Source organism: Cottoperca gobio, unplaced genomic scaffold, assembly GCF_900634415.1.
Source record: "Cottoperca gobio unplaced genomic scaffold, fCotGob3.1 fCotGob3_142arrow_ctg1, whole genome shotgun sequence".
In the NCBI taxonomy this organism is placed as follows: Eukaryota; Metazoa; Chordata; class Actinopteri; order Perciformes; family Bovichtidae; genus Cottoperca; species Cottoperca gobio.
The window spans coordinates 11,587-20,668 of record NW_021166804.1 but is presented as its reverse complement, the minus strand read 5'-3'; the positions used below and the strand labels follow the sequence as shown (position 1 = coordinate 20,668).

General features: G+C 42.2%; 1 long non-coding RNA gene across 1 annotated transcript; it reads left to right on the top strand.

Moving 5' to 3' along the window:
* Positions 1-923: 923 nt before the first annotated feature.
* LOC115004575 (uncharacterized) lies at positions 924-1,577 on the top strand. Its single transcript, XR_003831846.1, has 2 exons — positions 924-1,194; positions 1,276-1,577. It is a non-coding gene; the product is annotated as an uncharacterized LOC115004575 (long non-coding RNA).
* Positions 1,578-9,082: the final 7,505 nt, after the last annotated feature.

The window sequence follows — 9,082 nt, the reverse complement described above, 5'->3', positions numbered from 1 at the left end:
GTGTGTGTGTGTGTGTGTGTGTGTGTGTGTGTGTGTGTGTGTGTGTGTGTGTGTGTGTGTGTGTTGGGCGGGGGTTGCTTGGAGTCTTTTCATTCCCGGCTCCCAGCTGACCCATGAGGTCATGCTGGTCACTCTCCGGCGTTGATCCCTTTTGTCCTCTGCCGCTCATTCACAGATGCGCTGTGAGTGTTGATGATGGTGAGCGATGGTATGTGGCCATGTGTTGGAGCCGAGCCCTCCGACTGTTGTGGTGGGGGGGGGGGGGATTGTTATGCAAGCATGCCGGGTTCAGAGCGAGTAACGAGGGGACACTTAAAACAATGTGTGTGAAAGGGCCGTTTAACAGAGACAGAGGGTCCAAACAAGAGGAGCGCTCAGCAATTAACCCCGGTGGGGGGGGTGCACCGCTGTAGGTTTAAAGACTATGTGGTGAGTTTGTTCTGCAGCCGTCTGCTTGAGGTCCGTTTCTGCTCCTTTGACATTCTGATCATCAGTTACTCTCGTGTACTTTGTGAAGAACACTTTCTCTCAGGCCTCCATGAAGAATCAAAAGTCTGGATGACTTGAAGTCCATAAACTTCCCCTTTCACTTCAACACATCGAGGCTTTTCTCCGTGTTTTGTTCTTCGCTCACCGTGGAGGCTGGAGAGATCCGTGCCGTAAGGAAACAACATGAGAATAAAGTCACAGATATAAATAAAGTGAACTCCTTTTGTCCGTCAACAGTTTGCACATCCTTCAGTGTTTGTAGTTTCTGAGTGTTCCTCCACGAAACCGCTCCCAACAAGGATGTGGGGCATCTCGAGTAACCGGCTCATGATTAGTGGAAGAAGACGTTGCTGCTGAGTATTTTAGTGCCTCTAGTTCCTTCTTATATTGGAGAGAAGGCCGACATCTCCAACACTCTGAAACTATCTGTATTCATCACATAAATGGAGCCACAGGAAACATTTTTAGTTTTGTGGTGAACTGTCCCTTTAATTCTCTAAGGATGCTTTAAATGTGAAGATTTGAACTCCTGTACCTGCGGGTCGGTAACCGGCAGTGAAACGAGAAGCTGAGAGGAGGAAGCAGACGGCCTGCAGGACTCTGTGGGGAAAACGCTCTTCCTCAAGCACGACGTGCGTCACGGCTTCCGACGGGCCGTCAGCGCCTCCGCTCAAATTTAAAGGATCTGTGCAGATGTTCTTGTTGGTAAGAAAAATAAGGAAGTGGTTTGGCGTTTGCACTAATAGCACCAGACAAAAACCACAAATGTAATTCTTTGTCACGCAGGAATACACGGAGACATCTCTCTGCAGGCGGCGGCGTCTGATGGAGCTCGTCAGGCTGTGGGCGCAGGACGTGGAGCCGGAAATCCAGCGTAAAGATAAGAGAATGTAACGTTAAAAAAAGATCACATGCACGTGACTATCTCCATGTGCGTCTGTCACTGTGTGTTTAACAAACCGGTAACGTGCAGTAAAATGGAAACACACACACCTGTCTACACAGACGACAGGTGGGGGTTCAAGACGCGTTCAGGGCCATAAATTACAAATAAAAACATTGTACTTAATAAAATGTCCACGAAGTGAGTTTTGTCCAGCGAGACTTTTGTGAATCAGCTTTATCGTCACCCTTCGATAGTGTTTTTAATAAAGCTTCTTATAAATATTCTGCGTTTCCCAGCAGCAGAATCTGCAGTTATATCTTTCCTGAAGCTGCGGCTCATAACTTCCCGTCAGCAGCTTGTTAATGAACAGCTCAGTTAATAATAATAATAATAAAATAATGTTCCAGGATCCAAAAACACATTTCAACATATTGTAAATTAGATTAGGATCTAAAACAAAAACATTTTACATATGAAGAAATATCTTAAAGCCCGGAAAACACATTTCCTTATGAGCGAGGGGATCCGACAGCTCTTCGGTTATTTTACATGAAAGATTTCTGTCGTTATGATTCTTCTGGCTGTTTTGAAGTGGGAGGTCCTCAGTTGGATTTAAAAAGTATATATTTCTACATATTTCCATGCACGGATCAAAGTGTTGCAATGTTCAGAATCTAAATCTGATGGAAGCTTTGTGGTTTGTTTGCAAATGTTGCCTGTTATCAATGAAATCTGATGAAACTAACAGCCACACAGTGCTGATGAAGCAGATTAAAGTGTTTCTTTAATTGTTCCTTATTTCGTCAAGAACATTAAATCAAACTTTTACTTTTTTCCGTCATGTTTCTGCAGAACATGACGTCAACCCTGCAAGTTGTGTATCGCAAACTTTATAAATTGTTTATCCGAATTTAGGGGGTTCATGTATATTTTCCCACTAAATAACTAATATTTCCGATTACTCCGACACCACTTGAATGCAGCAGTAAAGATGCTTCATATTGAGTTGCATGATGGGAATTGAAGGATAGTTTTGGACTAAAGGTCGGGATATCTCGGACCCTGCAGCATTAAATTAGATTATTAAGACTTTTTAAAGTTGTTGTGTGGTGTGTCTCTTTAAATTGGGTTTTGCAGAATAGATATTTTATTATAAACTGTTTCTAATTGTTTTGGGGGTTAAAGGATCCGGTATCTTCTCAGGGTTGACAAAGTTATGAAGCTGAAGCTGCAAACATGACAATTGACTGTCCACAGAAATAAATAAGTTATTTTCTATTCATCAGAGCTCTTCATGTGGCTCCAGTTACAAAGGCAAACCTTAAATGACTCCCCCCACCCACGCACACACCCACACACACACACACACAGACACACTTTTATATGCATTTCCTGCTCAAGCGAGCGACAGGTGTGAATGTCTGTGTCGTAGAACATGCTTTTATTTCCCTCTGCTGCTCATATGTCAGAGACTCGTGACCGTTTAGCGTTAATGCTAACACAGAAACACAACAGCTGCATGTGGCTAATCTCAGTGAACATGTAAGGGTGAATGAATGAATCTTTAGTAGTCTTAAAACGCATGACTGTGTTTCGTTGTGTTCCTTTTTATAAAATAAACCAGTAACACATCAGATCTGGAATAAATCAGGATATTTAAATCTGGATCAAACCTAATCATCTGCACGTTATTTCCTTTGATGTGAGTATCTGGGATGTTTTTCTTCAGGATGTGAAACACAGTGCAGATGGTGCAGGAGGCCTCATATCGAAAGTTCAGTTAAGAAAACGGGTTCCTCTTTTTCATGATTGTTTTACGATGTTTGAGTAGTCAGATAGGGAAACACCTGCCTCTCTGTGTGACAAGGCAACACCCTACAAGTCTCCACCAATGGAAGCCATCGGTAGTGACATGAAGATACAAAAAGTCGAGAGCTGGCCTCAACTTCTTTCAGCTCCAAATATGCAGCAAATTATGCAATTTAACTTCTCAGTATCTCAACAAGCGTTTGAGCAAAACTTCAACGCCGGCAATTCAGCTGCTGTGTTGTTGTTTGTCGCTCGTACTGTGAATGTATAAACTTATACGTCAGTGTGGTAAAGAGGCCACTGCCTGTATTTGAATCAATTGTTTTTTGTAATAATAAATATTTATTTGTATATTTTCTAGAATTAAAATGGTGTAGCTTATGTTGTTTGGCATTTTTATAAATAAATGAGCAAATAGGCTATCCGATGTAATCCACTATTTACGTATTTTCTATGACTTTGTTCTGCATTTAATTTTACTACTTAACCTGTGTGTTTTTATGGTGCTGCATTGACACATGGATTTCCTGCTGGAATAATAAAGTAGGCTGTCTGCCTGTCTGCCTGCCTGTCTGTCTGTCTGCCTGTCTGCCTGTCTGTCTGTCTGTCTGTTTGTCTGCCTGCCTGCCTGCCTGTCTGTTTGTCTGCCTGCCTGCCTGTCTGCCTGTCTGTCTGTCTGCCTGTCTGTCTGTCTGTCTGCCTATCTGCCTGTCTGTCTGTCTGCCTGTCTGTCTGCCTGTCTGCCTGCCTGTCTGTCTGTGTCTGTCTATCTATATATCAGTAGTTTAGAGTAGCTAATTAACTAGCTAGCTACTCGATTATGGCAGTTATAGTCACAGCTACAGTTATGTTAGCCAGCTAGCTAACGTTAGCTAGCTAGCTACACGATTATGGCAGTTACATTCACAACTACAGTTATGTTAGCCAGCTAGCTAACATTAGCTAGCTAGCTAGCTAGCTACACGATTATGGCAGTTACATTCACAACTACAGTTATGTTTAGCTAGCTAACTAAATAAAAGCAGACACTCACATAATTGTAAATGTTATGTAAAACAATTAATCTTGTAATATCAGTTTGTGAAGTAAAAATGATTTATAACTGCCTATATGAAATAATTTAGAGTTAGCTGAGTGTTAATGCTAATGTTGAGTTGTGTCTCACAGAAGTGGACTAACATAAGAAATGCATAGCATAGGCTTATTGGTAATTCTTTTGAACCACTCATGGAAAGTTGTGACAACCTACAAAAACCTTATCTTTTTTGTTTCCTTTTTTAAATGGCCTAAAGGAGGTAAATAAAAACTGAAACTATTATCATTATTAATACAGACCAGATGTATTAATACAGACAAGATGACCCCCCCTCCCTTCATCTAAGGGCGAATGACTGAAAGCTGTGAGTGTGGGACAGAAAGAGTAACAACAACTCTTGTGTGTAACAACAACGTGCAGGCATGAAGACATCACCACGTGGGGCGAGAGAAAGAGAACGGCGTCAGAAACTACTTCCTGTCTCCAAAGACAGGAAGTGGCGGGGATCACCCTGTTCTGGGGATGCTGAACAAATACAACCACCACGTACGGCCGAGAGAACAGCTTATTGTCCTCGTGTCCCAGCTCGTCACTGCAAATGAAACCAGCATGCAGAGCTCGGGCTGCAGGAATGCTGTCCAAGAGGAGAGAGAGGATGTTGACTCACTCACCGGGGCTTTTCAAGAGCCAGCTCCAGGAAAACAGAGCGGATGGAGCCCAGAGATACTGTACCATGTTCCCAGAAAACATCACAATTAACGGTTCTGGGGACGATGACGTTATGCTTTTGTTTCACGATGACCTGCAGAAAGGTCTGTCATTAAAGCCACCTGAAACTGATACAGGGTCTGTACTGAGTGTCCATAAAGTATCTTTAAGTATAATTATAATCTTGTTTAGGGCTACAACTTACAAATACTTTCATTATCGATTAATAAGCCGATTATTTTCTCGATAAATCGAATAATTGTAATAATATCTTGTTTTGTCAGAAACCCAAAGAAATTCACTTTAATATGATATAAAACAGAGAAAAGCAGCAAATCTCCACATTTAAGAGGCTAAACTGCTTTTTCACAACTCTTTTGGCATGAAAAAATTAATTTGAGATTATTCACTTAATGAAAAAAGTGGTGATTATTCTACTAATCGATTAGTCGGTCGGCAAAAAAGTAATCGGCAACTATTGTGATGATTGATAAATCGTTTTAGTCATTTTTAAAGCTAAAACTTTTGCTGGTTAAAGCTCCTCAAATGTGATGCTTTGCTGCTTTTCTTTAGCATATCTGATAATAAGATGAATATTTTGGGGTTTTGACTGTTGTCTGTCAGATTACTAAACAAAATACTGACACGATTTTTTGAGGTTATAACATGGGCCAAGGAAGAACCCGTTAAATTTTGGAGTGGATACAAATCACGCCGTGGATACACACATTATTTTTCACGAACGGAAAAAGCAGCCTTGGCGGGGGTCTGCCCCATCAGTGCCCTTCTAGTTCATACAGTGTGTGCGTTCATGCTATAGAGTACAGAGCTGCTGTTATCTGACGCAGTTCAACATATTCTCACTTTCTGCCCACACTCTCCACCTCAAAGGTTTTCAATCCAAGAAGGTAGAAATGACTCATCTGCGGTGAGGATGAGTTCATATTGAAGTAAGAGGGGGTTGGTGGCACGCGAATGACGACTATGAAAGAAGTTGTGATATCATGTTGCTAAAACCTTCCGAGCTCATCCGCTTATTTTTTTTAAACGTTTTGAAAGAGGAAGCGTGTATGTCTGTCTAGCCTCCATGTGGTTCGTCTGCTTCTTCTTCTTTTGGTTTTGGATCACATGATTACTAGAATACATCACACAACACGTTTGCAATCATTTTACAGCTGAGGTCATCTGTGTTTAATCATTAACACCTTTATAGACCTGCATAGACCAGCTCAAAAACAGACACTGAGACTGTACTGTGCATGCCGATGCGACCGGGGAATTCACTGTGATTTGGAAAGAGACCAAACGTAAGCACATCGGGGGCAAAGCTATTATCCATCTCCATCTGAGTGGCAGCTGTGGTGGTGACAGCTGACATTTCTCTTCCAAGTTTCTCCAATCCCCGCCTCATACTGAAGAGCCAGGCTTTGTATTGTTTGGGGATTTCACTTGCATCAGTGCAATCAACCCCGGTGCACACACACACACACACACACACACACACACACACACACACACACACACACGCACACGCACACGCACACACACACACACATTGGCTCCTGACCTTGTACAGGTCCAGGAAACTTTGAGACAATAAAAGCGCTATTTCATCCCCGGACTGTATTCGGAAAAACAAGAGGAAACTCATTGAAGAAAAAAGGTTTAGGATGAAAAAAGGGGCCAAAGTCAGCCAAGAGCCAACGTGTGAGTCACTGATGGCGACTGTCCCGGGCCTGGAGAGGAATCAAAACAAAAGCAGCAGCAGCCCACCACTGCGGCGGCGTGCAGGCCTGAGAGGAGATAGAGACTTCCTGGAGGTTTTTCAGCGCTGCCTCCTGGACTTCTGGCGAGACCAAGAAGTATTTTGTTGCCTTATGTAATACTTCCTCAGTGTTTTCATAGGAAGGGAAGAAACTTTCCAAACCCTCGTCCACACCTCTGCAGCGATGACCTGAAAACCGAAAGGAAACTCATAACCAAGGTGTGACTGAAAGCAGCTTCTTTGTTTTCTTAAAGGTATTCAAAGAAGGAGCTATTTCTCGAAGGTAAAGGTATTTTGCAGATCAATCTAGGGAAGAACCCTGCATTCGTCAGGAAATGACAAATGATGCGATGGAAACAGATATTTCTTCTGTGGTTTCTCGTTATTATTCGGGGAGGAAAGAAAACGCCATGATTGACACGTCTGTGCTTCAGTTATGTTTCTTTAAAGCGATTCATATCTTTGTGGATGGCCACAAGATAAAAATACTCATTCAGCTTGAAATATAGGACGTTTATATTACCTCTTCAGTGGAAATATATTTCATCAGTAATTATATGGCGATATTAAATCAATTTGATGGTGTAAAAGGAACAAAACTTGCATTGCAAATGAATATTAGGACAGAAAATACAACATTTGAGTGTAACTTCCAGTATAAGCCACACCCACTTCCAGTCTTCTATGCGAATACAGATACAGATAATTTAGTTAGTTGAGTATATACAGATACAGATCATTTTGTTAGTTGAGTATATACAGATACAGATCATTTAGTTAGTTGAGTATATACAGATACAGATCATTTTGTTAGTTGAGTATATACAGATACAGATTATTTAAATAGTTGAGTATATACAGATACAGATTATTTAAATAGTTGAGTATATACAGATACAGATCATTTAGTTAGTTGAGTATATACAGATACAGATTATTTAAATAGTTGAGTATATACAGATACAGATTATTTAAATAGTTGAGTATATACAGATACAGATCATTTTAATAGTTGAGTATATACAGATACAGATTATTTTGTTAGTTGAGTATATACAGATACAGATGAGCAGCAGGAAACCGGTGGATTGCCTACTCCGGGTAGGGAATGAGCCATTACCTCAAGTGAAGGAGTTCAAGTACCTCGGGGTCTTGTTTGCGAGTGAGGGGACGATGGAGCGAGAGATTGGCCGGAGAATCGGAGCAGCGGGGGCGGTACTACAGTCACTTTACCGCACCGTTGTGACGAAAAGAGAGCTGAGCCAGAAGGCAAAGCTCTCAATCTACCGGTCGATCTTCGTTCCTACCCTCACCTATGGTCATGAAGGCTGGGTCATGACCCAAAGAACGAGATCACGGGTACAAGCGGCCGAAATGTGTTTTCTCAGACGGGTGGCGTCTCCCTTAGAGATAGGGTGAGAAGCTCAGCCATCCGTGAGAGACTCGGAGTAGAGCCGCTGCTCCTTTATGTTGAAAGGAGCCAGTTGAGGTGGTTCATCTAGTAAGGAGCCACCTGGGCGCCTCCCTAGGGAGGTGTTCCAGGCACGTCCAGCTGGGAGGAGACCCCGGGGAAGACCCAGGACTCGGTGGAGAGATTATATCTCCTCACTGGGAACGCCTCAGGATCCCCCAGTCGGAGCTGGAGGATGTGGCCCGGAGAAGGGAAGTTTGGGGTTCCTTACTGGAGCTGCTGCCCCCGCGACCCGATCCCGGATATGCGGTAGACGATGGATGGATGGATGGAGATACAGATGATTGTGTTAGTTGAGCAGATACAGATAATTGTCAGTTTAATGTTATTTTAAAAGTCTTGTTTCCTTGTTTCTTGTCTTAAATATTTGTCGTTTTTTTATCTTGCAAATGGAGCTGTTGTGATGCAAGTATGTATAATTGTTGTATAATCGTATGTATCGTATAATGACGTCTTAGTGCACAAAGCTCTGAGCACATCCCTAACATTTAAAATAATCTGATCAGTAGATCATAAAAGGAGATGAGTAGGTATAGTTTGCCTAACAGTATAATAGCTAGCAATATGTGCATTATTTCTCTTCTCTGATACAGAGAGGAGCATCCTAAAGATTCATATTAACTGCAATGGTGAGTGCATGAGCCTGCTTTTGTTACAAAACGTAATGCATGATCTGCAGAATCCAGTTTTTTAAGTAGGGATCATACAGATATAAAAGAGCTTTGCACATTCTGTCTGCCCTCAAGTGGAAACCATCTTCAAATGAAAAAGCAGTATTGTCCTAAGCTTTTTCAATATCAAGCGATCAACTGTAGCTCAATAATCCACACCTAAATCAGGATAGTGGCCCCGCGTGGCCCTGCGTGGCCCGGTGTGTACGTGGGCCGTGGATGAGGGAGGAATGTGAGAGTGGGACGG